Genomic DNA, 22,120 nt, shown 5'->3' with positions numbered 1-22,120 from the left:
CAATTTTGGAGTAGGTGTGGTGTGGTGCTGAAAAGAATGTACATTCTATTGATTTGGGCTGGAGAGTTCTGTAGATGTCTATTAGGTCTGCTTGGTGCAGAGCTGAGTTCAATTCCTGGGTATCCTTGTTAACTTTCTGTCTCGTTGATCTGTCTAATGTTGACAGTGGGGTGTTAAAGTCTCCCATTATTATTGTGTGGGAGTCTAAGTCTCTTTGTAGGTCACTAAGGACTTGCTTTATGAATCTGGGTTCTCCTGTATTGGGTGCATATATATTTAGGATAGTTAGCTCTTCTTGTTGAATTGATCCCTTTACCATTATGTAATGGCCTTCTTTGTCTCTTTTGATCTTTGTTGGTTTAAAGTCTGTTTTATCAGAGACTAGCATTGCAACCCCTGCCTTTTTTTGTTTTCCATTTGCTTGGTAGATCTTCCTCCATCCCTTTATTTTGAGCCTATGTGTGTCTCTGCACGTGAGATGGGTTTCCTGAATACAGCACATGACTCTTTATCCAATTTGCCAGTCTGTGTCTTTTAATTGGAGCATTTAGTCCATTTACATTTAAGGTTAATATTGTTATGTGTGAATTTGATCCTGTCACTATGATGTTAGCTGGTTATTTTGCTCATTAGTTGATGCAGTTTCTTGCTAGCCTTGATGGTCTTTCCAATTTGGCATGTTTTTGCAGTGGCTGGTACCGGTTGTTCCTTTCCATGTTTAGTGCTTCCTTCAGGAGCTCTTTTAGGGCAGGCCTGGTGGTGACAAAATCTCTCAGCATTTGCTTGTCTGTAAAGTATTTTATTTCTCCTTCACTTATGAAGCTTAGTTTGGATGGATATGAAATTCTGGGTTGAAAATTCTTTTCTTTAAGAATGTTGAATATTGGCCTCCACTCTCTTCTGGCTTGTAGAGTTTCTGCCAAGAGATCTGCTGTTAGTCTGATGGGCTTCCCTTTGTGGGTAAGTGGTGGGCACTCCTCCCCCAGCCTCACTGCCGCCTTGCAGTTTGATCTCTGACTGCTGTGCTAGCAATGAGCGAGACTCCGTGGGCGTGGGACCCTCTGAGCCAGGTGCAGGATACAATCTCCTGGTGTGCCGTTTTTTTAAGCCCATTGTAAAAGCGCAGTATTAGGGTGGGAGTGACCTGATTTTCCAGGTGCCATCTGTCACCCCTTTCTTTGACCAGGAAAGGGAATTCCCTGACCCCTTGTGCTTCCTGAGTGAGGCAATGCCTCGCCCTGCTTCAGCTCGTGCACGGTGCGCTGCACCCACTGTCCTGCACCTACTATCTGGCACTCCCCAGTGAGATGAACCCGGTACCTCAGTTGGAAATGCAAAAATCACCCGTCTTCTGTGTTGCTCACACTGGGAGCTGTAAAGGAGCTGTTCCTATTCGGCCATCTTGGCTCCTCCTGGCTGAATCTATTTCTTATTTTTTATTTTTAGAGATGAGGTCTCACTCTGTTGCCCAGACAATGGCACAATAGTAGTTCACGGTAGCCTCCTGGCTCAAGCTGTCCTCTCACCTCAGCCTCCCAAGTAGCTGGGACTACAGTTGTGTGTCATCGTGACTGGCTAATTTTTAATATTTTTGTAGAGACAGGGTCTTCCTATGTTGCCCAGGCTACTCGAACTCCTGGGCTCAAGTGATCCATCCCCCTTCAGCCTCCTAAAGTTCTAAGATTACAGGCATAAGCCACTGTGCCCAGCCTGGTTTCTTTCTAATGGTGCTGATGGCACAGATCCTTTTCGGCTGACACCCTCGTCACCTGCCCCTGCATAGCTCCTGTGCAAGTTCAAGGTTGGAGAGACAAATGGGGGAATGAAGACAAAACTTCCACTCTCCCTCTTTCTCCTTGTCAGCCTGTGGGATATAATTTCCCCCAAATCCAAAGAAAGGGAATAAAACTCGCTCCAAATATCTCAAAAGCCTATCATCTCCTTTTGACTTTTCCTAGTTACATTTCTTTCACTCATTCTTGTCTCTGTCTTCAAGAGGTTATTCTGCTGAGCCTGGGAGTGTCTGGTGGACTCACTGCCCAGGGCCTCTCTCCTTCCACTTCTAGAGTGAGCACATCAGAGGGCAGTAGGGAGGAGGCCGAGCAATCTGTCCACCTCAGGCTCCCAAAGTGCTGGGATTATAGGCATGAGCCACTGCACCCAGCCTGCACTTTCACTGTGTTAGGCCAGCAGAGGCTGTAATAATAACTCTTCTTGAAAGAAAAATGTTCAACAATCGAAATGACCAGCTAATTTGCTATGTAATATTCCATCTTATTCTCCTTTTCCAGCTCCAAAACCACAATCATATGCCACAGCTTAGAACAAGAAAGAATCCCTTGCTTAGGGCTACTGGCAAGAACTCCACAAAGTAGCCTCACTCCCTGGAGTACGTCTACAAGGGATTATGCCAGTTTACCCTCTAGTGCAGGAATCAGATCATTCAACTTGTCAATATTTATTCATGTACAGTCATCAGAGAAGTGATGTAAAATAAATGAGAGTCTAAATAATAATACTGCAGGAGCCCAAATTAAATGACTTCTCTTTTTTAAGCTGTATGAAACCTTCTTTCTCCTCTGCCACTGATTGTGCATAAATTACTCTGGTTAACAACCTTTTGCCCAGCAGGCTCCGGGAATCACAGGACCAATGTGTCAGGGATCTCCTTTTCACATAAACTCTGGGCTGGGATTCTTTCCAGTGTGGGCTTCTTCTTCTGCTTCTTTTTAATTTTCCTTTTTCCTTTTCTTTTTGAGGCAGGGTCTCACTCTGTTGCCCAGGCTGGAGTACAATAGTGCAATCACAGCTCACTGCAGCCTCAACCTCCCTGGGCTTAGGCAACCCTCCTATCTCAGCCTCTCGAGTAGCTGGGACTATAGTTACATACCACCGTGCCAGGCTAATTTTTGTATTTTTTGTAGGAACAGGGTTTCCCCATGTTTCTCAAGCTGGTCTCCAACTCCTGGGCTTAAGCGATCCTCCCATGTCAGCCTCCCAAAGTGCTCGGATTACAGGCATGAGCCACCGTGCCCAGCCCCGTGTAGCCTCCTAAGGGAAGGGTTATGTTTAGGAGAAAAGCATTGTACTTAAAGGAAGATCCCAGCAAGAACTCTTTGCATTCAAGGTCCTTCTCATACTTTCAGTTAACACTGATCAAACATTTTGGGGATGCTTATTATGTGCCAGGCACTATGGCAGGTACTAGGAATACAATGTGATTTTTAAAAAATGGAGTCCCTCTTTAGGGAGTTAAAGCCCACTGCATGATAATAGCTAAAACCTATTGATAGCAGCTATGTGCTTTATATACACGACCACATTTAATCTTCAGCGCTGGCAGGGTGCTGTGGCTTATACCTGTAATCCCAGCACTTTGGGAGGCTGAGGCAGGTGGATCACTTGAGGTCAGGCATTTGAGACCAGCCTGGCCAACAGGCCAATTGAAGTTCAAAAATCCAGCATAACTGGAATCTCAACCCTATAAGACTTATTAGATTTGTCCAGACATTTGGACAGTATTCTATTGATAATGTTTAAATTTTTTTAACTTTCTGACTTTTAGGATATTGTCCAGGTTATGTATTTCTGTCTCTTGGTCATTATTATTTTGGTTCATACTTGAAGACTATCAATTACAGATGAGTCAATTAAGGCAGAAACGCTTGGTATAAAAGTATAAAACACCATCATACACAGTACTTGATCTCGGAAAGGTTCTGGGGGAAAAAGTGAATTAATCAGCACAGATTCATTGGCAGAGTCTGTTAAAGGGTGTATCACAAACCTCACTAATGGTGCTAGGAGTGAGCCGATCCACCGGATACACTCACTCCTCTGATCCTACTGAAATTCATCCTGACCATCTGCTTCTTCAGCTAATGATGGAGACACAAATGGACTATCGGAATTTTGCAGATTGCTTTCAATATTCCAAATGCCAAACCATCAGAGTTTTAAAAATTACTTTTGGTTTAATACTACAACACAGGACGTGTCAATGGAGATACTAGTTTTAAGACAGTTATTGTACATGCTTTTTTTGCCTTCTTGTTTTCTGTGGGTTTATTGGTGCTATGAACTGACTATTCCATCCATGAGACAGAAATTGCACTGGAGGAGAAATGGGCACAATCCTAACCATGGCATTGCCTGGTGACTATCAAGCCTGAGACCAGAAAGCAACATGTGAAGTGGTTCCACAGCACTGCCTTTGGATAACTGGCTTTCTGGTTCCTCACTGAACACTTGCTGATATGAATTATGTTAGGTGAGGACATCTTTGGAGCTATCTGCATAAGAAGAAGAGTGTAAACTCTTGCAGAACAGACTTTTTTTTCACTCATATAAGTAACTGGTAATGCAGGGTGTAAGTGTTTTCATAGCAATAAACACATGGCAGGAACACTGTAAATCTGGATTAGGTTTTGCTGCATGTAACCAAAATATCAGTGCCTTCCACAGGATGAGAGTTTATTTCTCTTTTACACAAACGAAAGCAAGAGGTAGTGTAAAATACCTGGTAGCTCCATAAAGTCATTAGAACATGAATCCAGGCCAGGCATGGTGGCTCATGCCTGTAATTTCAGCACTTTGGGAGGCCGAGGCAGGTGGATCGCTTGAGGCCAGGAGTTCGAGACTAGCCTGGCCAACATGGTGAAATCCCATCTCTACCAAAAAAAAAAAAAAACATTATTGGGGCGTGGTGGCATGTACCCGTAGTCCCAGCTACTCAGGAGGCTGAGGCAAGAGAATTGCTTGAACCCGGGAGGCAGAGGTTGCAGTGAACCAAGATCATGCCACTGCACTCCAGCCTGGGCAACAGAGCAAGATTCTGTCTCAGAAAAAAAAAAAAAAAAAAAAAAAGAGGAAATGAATCCAATCTCTTTCTAGTGCAAAGCTTCACCATCCCTAGGGTGTGGTGTGTGTCTTCCTAGTCCAAGCTGGTGACTAAAGAATCAACCATCAGCCAGGCATGGTGGCTTAAGCCTATAATCCCAGCACTTTGGGAGGCCAAGGCAGGTGGATCATGAGGTCAGGAGATCAAGATCATCCTGGCTAACACGGAGAAACCCATCTCTACTAAAAATACACAAAATTAGCCAGGTGTGGTGGCATGTGCCTGTAATCCCAGCTACTCAGGAAGCTGAGGCAAGAGGGTCACTTGAACCCGGGAGGCAAAGGTTGCAGTAAGCCGAGATGGCGCCACTGCACTCCAGCCTGGGCGACAGAGTGAGAACCTGTCTCAAAACAAAGCAAAAACAAAAAAGAAGAAAAAAAAGGATCAGCCATGATATTCATATAGAGGAAGAAGAAGAAAGGCATGTCTTCTGCCTATAAAATCATATCCCAGAAGCTGCAAACATTTCCACTTTCATATTACTAGCCAGAGCTTAGCTAAATGGTCTCATCCAGCTGCAAAAGATATTGGAAAATGTAGACTTTATCCCAAGCACTTTATGCTCAGCCAAATAGTAGGTGTTCTTGTACCAAGAAAAAAAGACAAGAGAATGGATATGGGGTAGACGATTAGCAGTCTCTGCCACAAACATTGAACTCAGCTATGAGACATGAGAAAAGGCCTCGAGAAAGAGGTGGTATCTGAGCACTGAATAAAATATGCTCAGGAACCCATGCAGATGAAAGGTACGTAGGAGAGGAGGAAGGGCAGGCTGTTTCTGGTGAGGGGACAGCACATGTGAGGCCACAAGAGAGAAGTGTGCCATGATGGGGGAACTGAAAACTGCTCCTCTGGCTGACTCAAGACAGGAGGCAGGAGAATTCGCTCCCTATGCGAGGCTCCTGCCAGTCCTCATTCTCCAGTAATGTTCCCAGAGGTCTGGCTCTCCTCCTTACCTCCTGCTGCAGCTGATTCTCTAAGTTTAGAGTGAGTGGCCAGCCACTCCCTCCAGGGCAGGAGGGGAAAGTGTGGATAGTATGCCATAGCCTTGTTAAGAAGGCCCCATACTTATTTTTCAGAACAAATTTGAGTTTCTCCTTCTTCAACTAGACCAAAAAACAAAGCATCTTGCAGTGAATATCTTTCAGAGAGGCTCCAGGGAGGGTAGGGGGTAAATGGAGAGCCCCCGTCCGAGTCTCTCTTCTGCTCCTCCACACCTGGGAGCTAACTTCCTGCCATTTTTATCATAACTGTTTCAAGTGAGGGATTTGTGAACTGGGAAACAGGCCAGAGATTCACTCAGAGTTTGCAAAGGCACCTCCTAGTCAGCTTGTCCAAGACTGACTGGTGCTCTTGCCCCCCAATTCATTCCTCTTCCAGTGTCCTGTCTGGGGGAATGCGTCTGCACACATCTCAATGCCACAGCAAGAAAGCCAGGAGTCAGCCCAAGCATGGACTCTCCCTCCCTGCTCACATCCAACCACTCATGTGTCTAATAATTTTACCTCCTCAATAGTTTGCACTTCTGCCTACTCCTCTCCACATCCACTGCCCTCCCACGCTAGTCCAAGCTACTATCATCCTCTCCCGATCACAGCAGTGGTTGCAAGTCTGGTTGCCCTGCGCCCGCTCAGACCCACCTACCCCATGAATCACACCACAGCCAGTGTCATCATCTCCAGCATAAGGTTGATCATGATCCTCCTTCTCTACCTCTTAAAACCCTAGGATGGCTAACTGCAGTCTACACAGCTCTAATCACTCCGGTCCACACCCCTCCTGCTTCATCAGGCATCATTTCTTCACTTGCTCCCTTCACTCCAGCCACCTTGGCTGACTTTTGACAATGCTCTGTCCTCCTTTTGGCCTCAGGGCTGTTCCAAGCTGCAATGCTCTTTTCTTCTCCCAGTGAATCCCAGTCTCTTTCTGTTGTCAGTGCCAGTTGCTTTCTGGGGGGACATCTAAACTCCCAGTCTGCTAAAAATCCTTACACATTCCCTACATTTCTTTCCTTTAATACACATGTTGGTTTATACTTTTACATTCACTGGTTATTTGATTAATGTCTCTATTGATGCATTTTTAGTAGGGTGATCCTTCCAGCTTAAAGGGCTACAAAGGATTCAGAGTAATTCTGGAAACATTTTCTCTTTGCATATTTAAAGGGAAAGTGATCTTTTCTAATATTTGCAGATAAGAGGAATGTTTGATGTTAGAGTCCTAAAGGATTATTGTTTTTATAATGATTTTGTATTTTTTTCCATTTTAATGTTTACAGTTTAATAAATCTCTTGACGACTGCAGACATGCATGGCTGTTTGGTAGTATTCAGAAACATCACAGTAATGGCAGTTTTTTCAATTGGTGTGTAGTCCTCAATAATTATATATGAAATTGCCATCAAACCAGTAAGGCTGCATTTATGCATCCATCATTTTCAGGATCGTTGGTAACCTGGGCATATTTTCCCCAAATAACTTTGCCTCCTTGCATCACAAGGCCCAATTCGCTCACATTTACCTCCATGGCAGTACCTTTGGTAATAACACCCAAAGCTGTCTACAGTGGGGACGAGGGGTTCTTCTTTACACCAAGTATTGGTCGGCAAAAGGTGGCTTTCGGTTCAGGATGTGTTACATGGGCCTTCTTGAAACGCAAGCCCATTGGCCTGATGAATCTTTCATATTTAGGTGGTATTCTTGTAAAGCCATCTCCAACAAAGCAGACATTAGTAGCCACCCTCTTCCATGCCTTCTTCTTTCTCTTTCCTGTTTGAATAACTTTTAATACTTCTGTTTCTCCCTGGGGACGTACTTTAGGCAGAGGGACTTCCCATTTTCCCACCTTATCTTTTTGTTTCTGTTTGATCATACGGGAAAGTACTTTAGCTCGAGATCGTCCCTCTCTGTCCAGCAGATAGGCAGGTACTGCTCCCTGTGGAGGCTTTTCATCATTCTTTTGTTTGGTGTTTCTCTGCTCATGCATCTTGATAGTCTTTTTCATTTGTATTTTCTCAGCATGGCGCTGTTTATGGTAAAGCTTAGCCTTCAGAGCAATCATTTTCTTTGCTTTCTTGGAACATTCATGAGCCTCTCCACTTTCCTTCTTTCTCTTGTTCTCATGATAATCCAAACAGTATCCATAGCGTTTATGGTGTAATTCAGTATATTTGTTCTGTAACATGGTGACGGCTGCAGAGCCACTAGGAGCAGCCCCTGGGGTGCAAAAGCTCTCTCAATTTTTGGGTCTCAGAGACCCATCAGCTGACGCCATGCAGGCCCAAAAGGAAAGTGATTTTGTATTAACTTTGCTACTGCTTTATACTGCTATAAAGTAATAAACCCAAATTTCTCTCCCGCATGTTACTGATGAGCTGTGGATAATGTTAGGAGGATGCCCTGGTTTGGGGGATGGCTATCTTAATATTCCTTAATATCCCTTAACTGTTTTGCAGACCCAGAACATTTCTGCCTCCAACTCCAGCAAGGATCTGAAGGTCCAGGACCTTAGGAAGCTGCCTGTAGAGAGGTGGAGAGGTAAGGGTGAGAGGAACGGGGAGGGTCTGCTTGCATTCTTCTGCCATTCCACACTCCTACGTCTAGAAACAAGCCTCATACCTATTATACTCACCACGAGTTACAAACTAGTGCTCACAGGCCAAATTAGTTCCTTAGATGTGCTTGGCTTGGCTAGAAGGATATTTAAAATTATTATTATTTATTTTTATTTTTATTTTGAGACAGGGTCTCATTCTGTCTCCCAGGCTGGAGTGCAGTGGCTTGATTTTGGCTCACTGCAACCTCTGCCTCCTGGGTTCAAGTGTTTCTCCTGCCTCAGCCTCCCAAGTAGCTGGGATTACAAGCATGTGCCAACAAGCCTGGCTAATTTGTGTGTGTGTGTGTGTGCGTGTGCACGTGTGTGTGTATTTTCAGTAGAGATGGGGTTTCACCATGTTAGCCAGGCTGGTCTCAAACTCCTGGCCTCAAGTGATCCACCTGCCTTGGTCTCCCAAAGTGCTGGGACTACAGGTGTGAGCCACCACACCCGGCCTCTACTCCTTTTAAAATGCAGTTTAATAGCATTTCTAAATTATCTTCCTAGGGGTCTTATATATATTCTTTGTTAGGTAAAATTTGAGATATTATGGTTGTTGTTACTACAGTGAACATTGTTATTGCATTTTCTAGAGGGTTACTGCTGACATAGAGGAACACTAGTGATTTATGTAGGTTCTGGGTCATTTAGTTCATGGGTCTATAATTTCTCTGCCTGAGCCACTGTCTTTATTTCATGCTTCATCCTCTGATAGTTTCAGGGTGTCCGGACAAAATCCATTCATTTACCCATATCTTCACTGAACATTTATTGAGAACTTCCGTTATGAAGTGTGCTACGCCCCCGACCCCTCACCATCACATTCATATGTTGAAGCCCTAACCCCCAATATGACTGTATTTGGAGATCCAGCATTTAAAGAAGAAATTAAGGTTAAATGAGGTCATAAGACTGGAGTCCTAATTAGATAGGACTAGTGTTCTTAAAAGAAGAGAGAGACATCCAAGTTCCCTCAGCAACCAAGCACAGAGATAAGGGCACGCAAGGACACAGTGAGAAGGTGGCTGTCTGCAAGCAGAGAGGGGTCTCACCAGAACCCAGTCCCACTGGCACCTTGGTCTTGGACTTCCAGCCTCTAGAACTATGAGAAAATACACTTGTGTTGTTTAAGACACTCTGACGACAGTACGCTTTGTTATGGCAGCCCGAGCAGATGAGTACAGCCTCTCTGTGCCCTAGTTCTTCTGGTTATTTTATGGAAGTGTTCTCTGGCTAGAAAGCCTTATCTAGGGTCTTCTTTCAATTCAGGCAGTGGAGATCTGGTTAGAGTTGAAAAGATGTTTTAAAAAAACAAAGAGAATTAGCATTCATGGCACACAGGGAGATAATTGATTTCTTTTGGGTTAAAACACTATAAATTGCAAAATTCTTCCAAATCTTAATAAATATTTTTTTTTCCAGTGATTTCAAGACTCAATGGCAGATAACTGATGGGGACTGAATTATTTTTTCTTTTTTCTTTTTTTTTTTTTTTGAGGCAGAGTCTTGTTCTGTTGCCCAGGCTGGATGGAGTGCAGTGGCACGATCTCAGCTCACTGCAACCTCCACTTCCCAGGTTCAAGCGATTCTCTTGCTCCAGCCTCCTGAGTAGCTGGGACTACAGGCTTGCGCCACCACACCCGGCTAAGTTTTGTATTTTTAGTAGAGATAGGATTTCACCACGTTGGCCAGGATGGTCTCGATCTCTTGACCTCGTGATCTGCCTGCCTTGGCCTCCCAAAGTGCTGGGATTACAGGTGTGAGCCACTGTGCCTGGCCTGAATTGTTTCTAAAGGTAAACCTCCACAAACAAACCCACTGATTCTCAGGGCAAAAAAGGAGAGGGAAACACATCCATGCACGAGGCCTAAATGGGAAAGAGAAGATCCATAAGGAAAAGAAAAGGGGAGGACAGACCCATCTCCTCATTCTGGCAATTCAAAGTCCATAGCCCGTATTTCTTCCCACCTTAGACAAGGCCATGAGACTTTCTCAGGTAGAAGGGGCTGTTCACTTTGTTGTGGAATCCCGTAGTAGTTTGGTGAGTAGGTTCCTATACATTCTTTGGGTTTTTTTTAGAGACAAGGTCTCACTCCGTTGCCCAGGCTGGAGTGCAGTGGAGCGACCATAGCTCACTGTAGCCTAAAACTCCTGGGCTCAAGCAATCCTCCCACTTCAGCCTCCTGAATAAGACAACATTTATGCACCATTACACCCACCTCATTCTTGTAGTTTTTGTAGAGATGGAGTCTCACTATGTTGCCCAGGCTGGCCTCCAACCCCTGGTCTCAAGTGGTCCTCCCACCTTGACCTCCCAAAGTGCTGAGATTGCAGGTGTTACCCACCATGCCCAGCCCATATTCTTCACAACAGCTGGAATAACCTCAAGATCAGATCACTTGCTATCCTGTTCAAAACTCTTCCAATGGCTTTTCATCACATCTGAAATGAAATCCATGTGTTTCTGATGGCCAGTAAAGCCAATAGGTCTGGGCCCTGACCCTCATCCTGAAATAATCTCCTACCACCCTGCTTCCCTCTCACTCTGTCCCAGCTACACTGGCTTCTTTGTGCTCCTTGAACACACATAGCTGACACCAAGCCCAGGGCCTTGGATGTTCTCTTCTGTCAAAAGTGCTCTTTCTTCCAACCTTTGTTTCCTTTGCTCCCTCAAAGCCCTGCTAACATGTTACTTCCTCAGAGTCTTCCCTGACCCCTCAGTCTAAGCCATCTCACCTCCTCCACATCCTTTCCTTGTTAGCAGTTAGGTTATAGAGTCATTTGACTATTTCTTTATGATCTGTCTTCCACTACAATATAAGGTCTGTGAGGGCAGGAATTTGGTCATATGTATGTGGGATGAATGAATGAACAGGCCAGCCTGCCAAGTACAGAGTGGGAGGGGTTTGTGAGGATACAAAAAATACAACTGTATGCCTCTTTCCGCTAAGAATTAGGCCGGGCTCCGTGGCTCACGCCTGTAATCCCAGCACTTTGGGAGGCTGAGACAAGTGGACCCCTTGAGGTCAGGTGTTCAAGACCAGCCTGGACAACATGGCAAAACCCCCTCTCTACTAAAAATACAAAAATTAGCCAGGCATGGTGGTGCATGCCTGTAATCCCAGCTATTTGGGAGGAGTGGGGAGGACTGCATGAATCCGGGAGGCAGAGGCTGCAGTGAGCCGAGATCATGCCACTGCACTCCAGCCTGGGCAACAGAGTGAGACTTCATCGAAAATAATAATAATAATAATAATAATAATAGTAATAATTGCTACTTCATCCTGTCCATCCCATGTCCCTAAAAACTTCAGCATAAAGTGCACTCCACACACAAGGAGAGGACAAGCCCTCCCAAGTGGCCTTGGGCCCATCCCTCTTTCTCCCACACTGCCTCTTTCGAGTTATCTCATTTTGCTCCCAATAGCCAGCCTTGACTTTCCTGGGCTTATCTGGACATTAGGGACCCATGTTGCACATTCAGTTGCCCGATTATGTCTCCCTTAGAGCATCTCCTAGGGCAGCCAGTCTGGAACAGTCACCTAGGGGCCTGGAGCTCCTGCAGTCTGCAGGACTGCACTCACTCCTTCTGCTTGATAACAAATACTATTCCTTGTATCCTTGCAACTTGACCCAGAAGTGGAAATGTGAAACCACTGGGCACAGAGGAATGGGTGGGTCTGAGAGTCTGAAAGACAGTGCTAGAGCATGCTCCTTCCAGATCATTCTCATTGAAAAATTCGGAATGACCTTCCCCCACCAAGTCACCAAGAAAGGATCAACACTCCCACCTCCCTACCTGCTCACATTCTCATTTCTAAGGAAAAATATAATGCGTTAAGAATCTGTAAGTTATCTCATTTAATTGGCATTATGCTTTATGAGACACGCCCATCATCACCCACTTTACAGATGAGATTGAGGCTGGGGGATATGAAAATTTCATTTCACATGGTTTGTGAGCAGTGGAGTCAGGGTCCTAATGTAGATACTAACCAGTGTTATTTGGCATACCAATTTAAATCAGTTACCTACGCTAACTTTAAAACAACATCAGTTTTATTAAGGCAAATTTACATATCATAAAATTCACCCATTACAAGTGTACAATTCGATGATTTTAGTAAGTTTGCAGAGTTGTGCAACCATTACCACAAGCCAGTTTTAGAACATTTCCACTACCCCAAAATGCTTCCTTATGTCCATTTTTGGTTCATACCCACTGCTACCCCCAGCTCTAGGCAACCGCTGATCTACTGTCTATCTCTATAAATTCGCTGTTTATAGAGAAATGAAATCATCCTGTATGATCTTTTACTACAAGCTGCATTTGTTTTGTGAAGACTATTCAGCTCAGTTCTCAACATTCAGTTCAGAGGTGTGCATTGGCTTAGCACAAGAAGGAAGGTATTGTAACTCCACTTCTGCAAGATGTCTGGAAGGAAAGTATTTTTGTTTCTGCAGGAGAATTTGTATTAATTATCTTTATGTACAGAAAACTCAGCAGCGTACATTTAACCCAGTTTGATGGCAAGTTCTTTAGCCTTTGGCTTTTCCAGCTTGGCAATGAGAGCCACAGACTTGGGAGCGAGGACATTGCCTCCCCAGTGATGATGGAGCTCATCGTATCTGCCATTCTAACTGGTTCTGACAGCTTCCACCAGCTAAGCCAAAGCTTCTTTGTCTTCCGAGTTAGCCTGTGTGAAGGTGACAGTGGTGCACGTCTTCCTGTGGACTAGACGTCCCAGTCTTACCTTCCCCTTGATAATGCAGTCAGGGACCTTTATTTTACAACACAGAGATATGCACTATCATCACCCACTTTCCAGATGAGAAGGTTGAGGCTGCAGGCAGGCAGAATACAACTAGCTCGATGGGATCCACATCATGTCCAGTCACTACCAGCTGAGGCTTCTTGTTCTCCACCAAGGTGGTGATGGTGATAACTCCTGCTCGAGGGACACGTGGTCTTTTAGTGGGGACGTCCCCTTTGCTGGCAGCTTTCTCCTCAGCCCAGGCCAACAGCCTCTGCTTCTTCTCTTGCTTTGTCTCTGGTCTGTACTGGTGGGCCAGCTTACGTATTATAGTTGAGTAGCTCTTTGGGGGTCCAAGGCCTGGGGGAACTGGTTCATTGCAGGAGGCACTTTCAGCCATGTGTAGAGGATGGCTCTTTGCCACTGCGACCTGATAAAGCGAGGCCATTTGACAAAGCAAGTGAGGTCCCTTTTGGGCTGGATGTGCTGTCCAATGCCAAGATTCTTAGGCCTTTTCTTCAACACGGGATTCACCACTTTCCTGGCCTCTTGCTTCTTCACAATAGCAGCAGCTGGAGCCACCTTCTTCCCCTCAGCCTTCTTTCCTTTTGGCATCTTGGGTGGTGGGAGGAAGGAGAGAAAAAAAAAAGTTTTTGTTTGGTAACTATTCCAGGCTTCTGAGGACAGAGATCAGGCACTACCAGGCTGAAAGCAGAAAATCAGGGTGGAGGTGACTGTGGTTTTATTGTTGTTGTTGTTTTTGTCTTACTTCTTAAAATATTTGAAATAATTGATTTTAATTCATGGAACTTTTAACTCCAAATAATTTCAAGGATGGCTCCATTTAAAATAAAAAAACAGTGGCTCACACCTGTAATCCCAGCACTTTGGGAGGCTGAGGCTGGTGGATCACCTGAGGTCAAGAGTTCAAGACCAGCCTGGCCAACATGGTGAAACCATGTTTAATAAAGATGGTGAAACCCCATCTCTATTAAAAATACAAAAATTAGCTCACACCTGTAATCCCAGCACTTTGGGAGGCCAAGGCAGGCAGATCGCGAGGTCAGGAGATCGAGACCATCCTGGCTAACACGGTGAAACCCCGTCTCTACTAAATATATAAAAAATTACCTGGGCCTGGTGGTGCATGCCTGTAATCCCAGCTACTCAGGAGGCTGAGGCAGGAGAATCGCTTGAACCTGGGAGGCGGGGGTTGCAGTGAGCTGAGATTGAGCCACTGCACTCCGGCATGGGTGACAAAAGCAAAACTCTGTCTCAAAAAAACAAAAATAAATAAAAATAAAATACAAGAACAAAATGAAGCCCTAAAAATCTGATTTAAAAATGTAATCCGGCTGGTCTGAAGGCAGTGAGTTATCTCCCTTTGATTGTTCACAGTCAGTTACAGATAGAATACCTTGTTCTATTCTTTCCCTCCTTCTTGCTACTGCACTTATCTTTAAAAATAAAATTAAATATAATTTTAAAAATGAAAACGTCATCAAAAGGGCCTTCCTGAAGTGATTCAGCTCATCTCTATCCAGTCGGGTGGCTCCTCCCTGAAAGAGGAAGCAAGGAAAATGATACTCCTATTCCCTCCTCCAGACACCCACTCATTCCACTTACAGCCATGCAAGGTTTGGAATGTTTGTTTCTACTCCAGGCCTGGGTCCAGTGCAGTGACACTGGGGCTCTCACTCTCCTGCCTCTTGACTCTCCATTATGCCTGAAGATGCCTTTCTTTGGGACAGTCAGAAGTTACCACCCCAAACTCGAGAGTTGGTCCCCTTTCTTCCCTCCCTGATCACCATCCCTGTCCCTCTGAGAAAAATCCCTATTCTATCCAGAGAGAAAACAACAGCCCCTGCCTCATGAGCATGTGTTTGGCCATTCCAACCCCTTCATCCCCATTTCTCTTCTTGGCAGGAACAAATTCTTTTCCAAGCTGGAGAGGTAGTGCACAGACTCCCTGAAGAGGCCCCAGGGAAAGGGGATGTTCTCCTCTCCCCACAGATCACTCACAGGGACTGTCTTTTCTGTCCTAAGACAGACCTGAAAACAAGCCAGTTTTGATTTTATTCACAAGTTTCTGTAGGTGCAAAGGCTCAGGCAGAATGACTAGAGGACATATGTCCTCATTAATAATAATAGCACCTAACATTTATTAACCACGTACTATGTACTATACTCTGAATGCTTTATCTGCTTTTTTTCCTCATCTAATATTCAGAATAACTCTGTATTAGCTTCATTTTGCAAAAAAAATTTTAGTATTCTGGTATAGAAAGGAAATTGTGCAGAATTATTATTAAATTATTAGTGCCACAGACATTTTACTATATCTGTATTAGTACAGAAATTATTAATGCACAGAAATTATTAGTACAAAGATGACATCAGTATTATTATTATAATATAGAAATTACTAGTACAGGCCGGGCATGGTGGCTCACAGCTGTAATCCCAAAACTATGGGAGGCCGAGGCAGTGGATCACAAGGTCAGGAGATCAAGACCAGCCTGGCCAACATGGTGAAACCCCGTCTCTACTAAAAATACAAAATTAGCAGGGCATGGTGGTACATGCCTGTAGTCCCAGCTATCTGGGAGGCTGAGGCAGAATAGCTGGAACCTGGGAGGTAGAGGTTGCAGTGAGCTGAGATCGCACCACTGTACTCCAGCCTGGGTGACAGAGTGAGACTCTGTCTCCAAAAAAAAAAAAAGAAACCCCATCTCTACTAAAAATAAAAAAAAAATTAGCTGGGTGTGGTGACGGGCACCTGTAATCCCAGCTACTCCAGAGGCTAAGGCAGGATAATCGCTTGAACCCGGGAGATGGAGGTTGCAATAAGCCGGGGTCACGCCATTGCACTCCAGCCTGGGCAACAAGAGCAAAACTGCATATCAAAAAAAAAAAAAAGAAAAAAAAAGAAATTACTAGTACAGAAGAAAGTGTCAGTACTACTATTGGCCTCAATTTGCAGAAAACGGAGGCTTATAGAGATTAAGCTAACTTATCCAAGGTTACAGAGTTAGTGAGTAGAGCCAGCTAAATTCAGTCCACACAAATAACTTACTTCTTAACCTTAAGTAAACTTACCCTCCCCTCTTGTGCCTCCCACACTCACCTCTGACTTCCTGCCTGGGCAGGGATGGGTGAGGAGAGGAGGAGGAGGATATGAGCTGTGGACTACGAGAAAAAAACCCACAGTGACTGAAGGAGAAGGAACTCCTGGTCCTTCCTGGTGACCCAGAGCCAACAGGGAAATGGGTAACTCAGTAACCAGAGAAAAGCCCCATATCCTGTGTTTGAAAGAAAGAAACATTTTAAAAGTTAGAAATTGCATTTGAACACTGTTGTATTTAAACTGAGCTCAAGCAACAGATGTTTCTTTTCTTCTTTGAGACAGAGTCTTGCTCTGTTGGCTCTGTCCTCTAGGCTGGAGTGCAGTGGGGCGCTCGGCTCACCGTAACCTCTGCCTGATGGGCTCAAGCCATTCTCCTGCCTAAGCCTCCTGAGTAGCTGGGATTACAGGCATGTGCCACCACACCCGGCTAATTTTTGTATTTTTAGTAGAGACGGGGTTTCACCATGTTGGCCAGGCTGGTCTCAAACTCCTGGCCTCAAGTGATCCTTTTGCCTTGGCCTCCCAAAGTGCTGGGATTACAGGGATGAGCCACCACGCCAGGCCCAGAGGTTTCTTTAGTATAGATTTTACACCAGGCTTTTCATTTGGCTTTTAAACATTATATTGAAGTATATTAGCTTTTATCATTACTTTATTCTAAGATCTTGCCCTATGAATGAGCCCAAATCTCATACCCACAGATCAGGGAGGGTTAGGGACAATGCACAGAGCACAGGCTGGGATTTGCTTTGGGAACAGTCCTTGGGACAGACGATGCCTGCGGGAGGGAAGGGCTCTCTCTATGTATGGTTGCTGGGAGCCCAGGGCTGGACTTAGAGGAAGAAGCGAGATGAGTATCAATCCATAGCAGAGACAAAGAGATATATGCATCTTCCAACAGAGACCACTGGAGTTCCCACAAGAAATGTTGACAAATAGTTCAGCTGGAAACATGAAGAGGGGAAGGAAATTACTCAGAGAATTGATCGGAATGTATACAGTAGCCCTCAAATGCAACAAACTCAGCACAGCTGCACCCACTTCTCCTTCAGAGCAGGGAAAAGACAAAAATGTCAGAAACTTTCCATCTCCTCACCCTCATAGGTATGAAATCATCTCCCTCCACCAGGAGAAAGAAAATACTTTAATCGGCCAGGTGCAGTGGCTCACGCCTGTAATCCCAGCACTTTGGGAGGCCAAGGCAAAAGGATTGCTTGAGGCCAGGAGTTTTGAGACTAGCCTGGTCAACATGGTGAAACCCCATCTCTACTAAAAATACAAAAATTAGCCGGGCATGGTGGCAGGCACCTGTAGTCCCAGCTACTCTGGGGGCTGAGGCAGGAGAGTCCCTTGAACCCAGGAGGTGGAGGCTGCAGTGAGCCGAGATCATGCCACCGCACTCCAGCCTGGGTGACAGAATGAGACTGTTTCAACAACAACAAAAATACTTTAATCTTTATATGTCCTAGGTGAGTGCCCCGGGGTGGAACCTGCTGCAGCGTTTACTTGCATGGGCAAAAAAAAAAAAAAACAAGTAAAAATGGGAGATGAGAAGCTACTGCGGTGAAGAGAAGCAGGGAGAATGGGATAGTCAGGTGGGATGGGCAGAGGGGAGAGTCCACAAGGAGGGCTTCGATTTTGGGGGCTGTTGGCCCAGATCTGCATGTGGGTCCAGCTTCTCTGTTCCTCCAAGTGTGGAGATTGTGCTGTAGAGACAGTCCAGCATAGCGGACTGCGGGCTTGGACTCCTAAGATGGGGCAGTCAGGTTGCAAGTTTGGGGCAGTTTAGTGTTAGGAGTGCATAGGAGATTCAGGGGTTTTGTTGGGGAGAGAAAAGACTCGCTGTAAAGCAGTTATTCATGAAGGAGAAGTTTTCTTCAGTCAGAATTTATGTTGCTACCCTGCAGGCTTGTTTTTGGATTAATCAAAAGACAGTTCCAAAGAAATAGTGTTACAAGCAGGGTGCGGTGGCTCATGTCTGTAATCCCAACACTTTGGGAGGCTGAGGCTGGCGGATCTCTTGAGCCCAGGAATTTAAGACTAGCCTAGGCAACATGGCAAAACCCCATCTCTACAAAAAAACACAAAAATTAGCCAGGCATGGTGGTATGCATCTGTAGTCCCAGCTATTCGGGAGGCTGAGGTGGGAGAATTGCTTGAGTCCAGAAGGTTGAGGCTGCAGTGAGCTGTGATGGCACCATTGCACTCCAGCCTGGGTGACCCTGTCTTAAAAATAAATAAATAAATAAAAAATGGTGTTCCAGTGGGGTCCCTCCCTGGACTGTCTCTGCTGCCATCTGCGGTGGGGCGGCGGAGGGACATTCTGGGCATCAGGATAGGAAGGCAGAATGTTGCCTCAGGCCTTTCTGGACTTCCCTCTGTTGACATTAAAATTAGCCTTGAACTGGTTAAGAAAGGTCCTCCCTGAGCCCCTTTTCAGGAAAAAAAAATAAATCAAAGATTAAAAAGAAAAACCAAACACATGTACCCGGTGTTGTAAACATGCTACCTTAAGTGAAGGTGCAGATCAAGAGAGAGAAACCAGAGTTTTACAGTTTTGTTACACTTGCAGCTCCCTTGGGAGCAACAGCACTCCATACAAGGCCACTCAGGTGAAGCCCCGGGTGAGTCACGTGGCAAAGGGGGAGAGAGGGTGGCTGTGGGAATACCCTTTTCTTGTGGTCTTTGTGGGAGGTGGGGGAACATGGCTTACTACTAGCTAATTTGAATAATTTCACTGGGTTCTGGGACATAGGGGCTGTCCCTTGTTGTCTGGCACCTGGCCCAGGGCAGTTAGGGTGGGTGTGTAGTAGCCCAGAGTGTGAGGGCCCAGTCAGGGAGATGGTTGAGGTGTGGAGGTAACTGGTTGCTTAAGAAGAGGAACTGACCACCTCTAGCCAGGGCCTGAAAACTGGGTTGACAGCATTTAAAACACACACACACACACACACACACACACACACACACACACACACACACACAGGGCCTGAAAACTGGGTTGACAGCATTTAAAACACACACACACACACACACACACACACACACACACACACACACACACACACACACACACACACACACACACACACACACACACACACACACACACACACCCCATATTACACTCTGTGAACTGAAGAATTAATAGCTGATTTTCTTATTTTAGGGGACATAATCTTGGGAAAATAGAAGTCTCTGTACTTAAGCCTAAATTTGCAAACAGAGTCCTAAGCCATTATCTGCTGTTCCTTATTGTAGCATGCAAGAGCTTTTGTTCTGGCCAGACATGGTGGTTTATGCCTGTAATCCCAGCACTCTGTGAAGCAGTGGCAGGAGGATGGCTTGAGGCTAGAGTTTGACACCAGCCTGGGCAGCATAGTGAGACCCCTATCTCTAAAAAGAAGAGTTCCTGTTTAAGCCATTGGTAGATGGCTGTTTTCATTTCCTCTGCAAACCTATCTGCTTGGGAAACCACAGCCCACAGCTTCCTCCCAGGTGTTCTTATCCTTGAGAAGGGTGAGATAAGGGTCAGGCTGCTGTGATGTTCTGGCAGGTAGAATGGTGGCCCTCCCAAAGATGTCCACATTCTAATTCTTTTTTGTTTTTTGGAGACAGAGTCTCACTCTGTCACTCAGGCTTGTGTGCAGTGGCATGATCTCAGCTCACTGCAACCTCCACCTCCGGGGTTCAAGAGATTCTCATGTTTCAGCCTCCTGAGTAGTTGGTATTACAGGTGTGTGCCACCATGCCCAGCTAATTTTTGTATTTTTAGTAGACACAGAGTTTCACCATGTTGGCCAGGCTGGTCTCGAGCTCTTGGCCTCAAGTGATCCACCCGCCTTGGCTCCCAAAGTGCTGGGATTACAAGTGTGAGCCACCACACCTGGCCCACATTCTAATTCTTGGAACTAGTGAATATGCTACTGTAGGAGAGGAAGGCTTCCCCTCCACTCTCTGAGGGTTTCATAGCTGAGTCCATGAAATGAGCTGAAAACAGGCAGACTAACAGGAGAAAAGTTATACAAATGTATCATGTGCACGTGGCATCACAGGAAAGAAAAGGGAATACCCCCAAAACCAGTGGGGTTTAGGAGCTTGTATGCCCTCTTCACAGGCGAGAGGGGAGGAGATATGTAGGCAATTTAGAAGACAGTAAGTGATTTTGGAATAAAAATGAATGGGCCCTTGGCTGGGTGTGGTGTTGGCTTCTTGTTTTCTCTCTTGTGATGAATTAATTAATCTTCCTTGGCTGATGAAAACTCCTGGGGAGAGGACTGGTGACAACTGAGTTCTTTTTTGAGGATCTGTATTATACAGATGGGGAGTTAAGAAAAAGCCTCCCCTTGCCTTTGCTGTTTTTCAAGTACCTCCAGCTCTAAGTAATCAATGTAACACATTGGTGTATTTGGGGATGGCATTTCCTGAACTCCTTCATTACCTGACACGGTAAAAGGAAAAAAAAAATTGTTTTTTTTTCAAGACGGAATCTCGCTCTGTCGCCTAGGCTGGAGTGCAGTGGCATGATCTTGGCTCACTGCAACCTCCGCCTCCTGGGTTCAAGCAATTCTCCTGCCTCAGCCTCCTGAGTAGCTGGGATTACAGGCATGTGCCACCATGCCTGGCTAACTTTTGTATTTTTAGTAGAGATGGGGGTTTCACCATGTTGGCCAGGCTGGTCTTGAACTCCTGACCTTGTGATCCTTTTGCCTTGGCCTCCTAAAGTGCTGGGATTACAGGCGTGAGCCACTGCACCTGGCAAAAGGAAATTAAGGTTGCTCATCAGCTGATCTTGAGATGGGGCCAATATAATCATGAGTGCTTAAAAGTGGAACAGGGAAGCAGAAGAGAGGATTGGAGAGATGCTACACTGAAAGGACTTGATCCGCTATTGCTGGCTTGAAGACGGCAAAAGGGGCCATGTGCCAGAGAATGCAGGCAGCCTCTAGAAGCTGGCAGAGGCAAGGAAACTAAGCTTTTTCTAGAGCCTCTGAAAAGAATGCAGCTCTGTATACATTTTGATTTTAGCCCAGTGAGGCCCATGTTAGACCTCTGAATGGCAGAACTGTAAGATAGTAAGTTTGTGCTGTTCTAAGCCACTATGCTCATGATTTTTTGTTTTGTTTTGAGATGGAGTCTCGCTCTGTCGCCCAGGCTGCAGTGCGGTGGCATGATCTCGGCTCACTGCAAGCTCCGCCTCCCGGGTTCACGCCATTCTCCTGCCTCAGCCTCCTGAGTAGCTGGGACTACAGGCGCCCGCCACCACACACGGCTAATTTTTTGTATTTTGTATTTTTAGTAGAGACGGGGTTTCACCGTGTTAGCCAGGATGGTCTCAATCTCCTGAACTCGCGATCTGCCTGTCTCGGCCTCCCAAAGTGCTGGGATTACAGGCGGGAGCCACCGCGCCCGGCCCATGATTTTTTTTTTTAATGGCAGCCAAAAGAATAGTAAAGAGGCTGAGAGGAGTTAGCTGCTCTTGAGTGATGGAAGGATTCCCCATTCAGAATCCCTCTCCTATACCTCTTGCTACTAAAACCATTCAATATCAATTTGTTTTTAAGCAGAAATGAGCTGATTAAGGGATCCTCAGTAGTTTACAGAATCTCTGGGAGGTTCACAGACTAGGTTCTGGAGCACACAGCCAGGTACGATTCCCAAACATACTGTAGGGCTGCTCTTCTAAAATATGTAAACAAATCTGTTTATAAGTTTACTTTGGAAAGTTTCAAACCACAGAAAAATGGA

The 22,120-nt window shown here is 45.4% G+C and overlaps 2 pseudogenes; both read right to left on the bottom strand.

Annotated features, from left to right (window-relative positions):
- Nucleotides 1-7,217: 7,217 nt before the first annotated feature.
- On the bottom strand, nt 7,218-8,083 carry LOC100455070 (ribosome biogenesis protein NSA2 homolog; annotated as a pseudogene).
- Nucleotides 8,084-12,605: 4,522 nt separating this feature from the next.
- The window catches only part of LOC129060662 (large ribosomal subunit protein eL8-like), a 39,578-nt pseudogene continuing 30,063 nt past the window's right edge, over nt 12,606-22,120 (bottom strand).

This window comes from Pongo abelii, chromosome 6 (assembly GCF_028885655.2).
Source record: "Pongo abelii isolate AG06213 chromosome 6, NHGRI_mPonAbe1-v2.0_pri, whole genome shotgun sequence".
Lineage (NCBI taxonomy): Eukaryota > Metazoa > Chordata > Mammalia > Primates > Hominidae > Pongo > Pongo abelii.
Note: the sequence above shows the minus strand (reverse complement) of the source record. Positions and strands in the feature narration are given on the sequence as shown.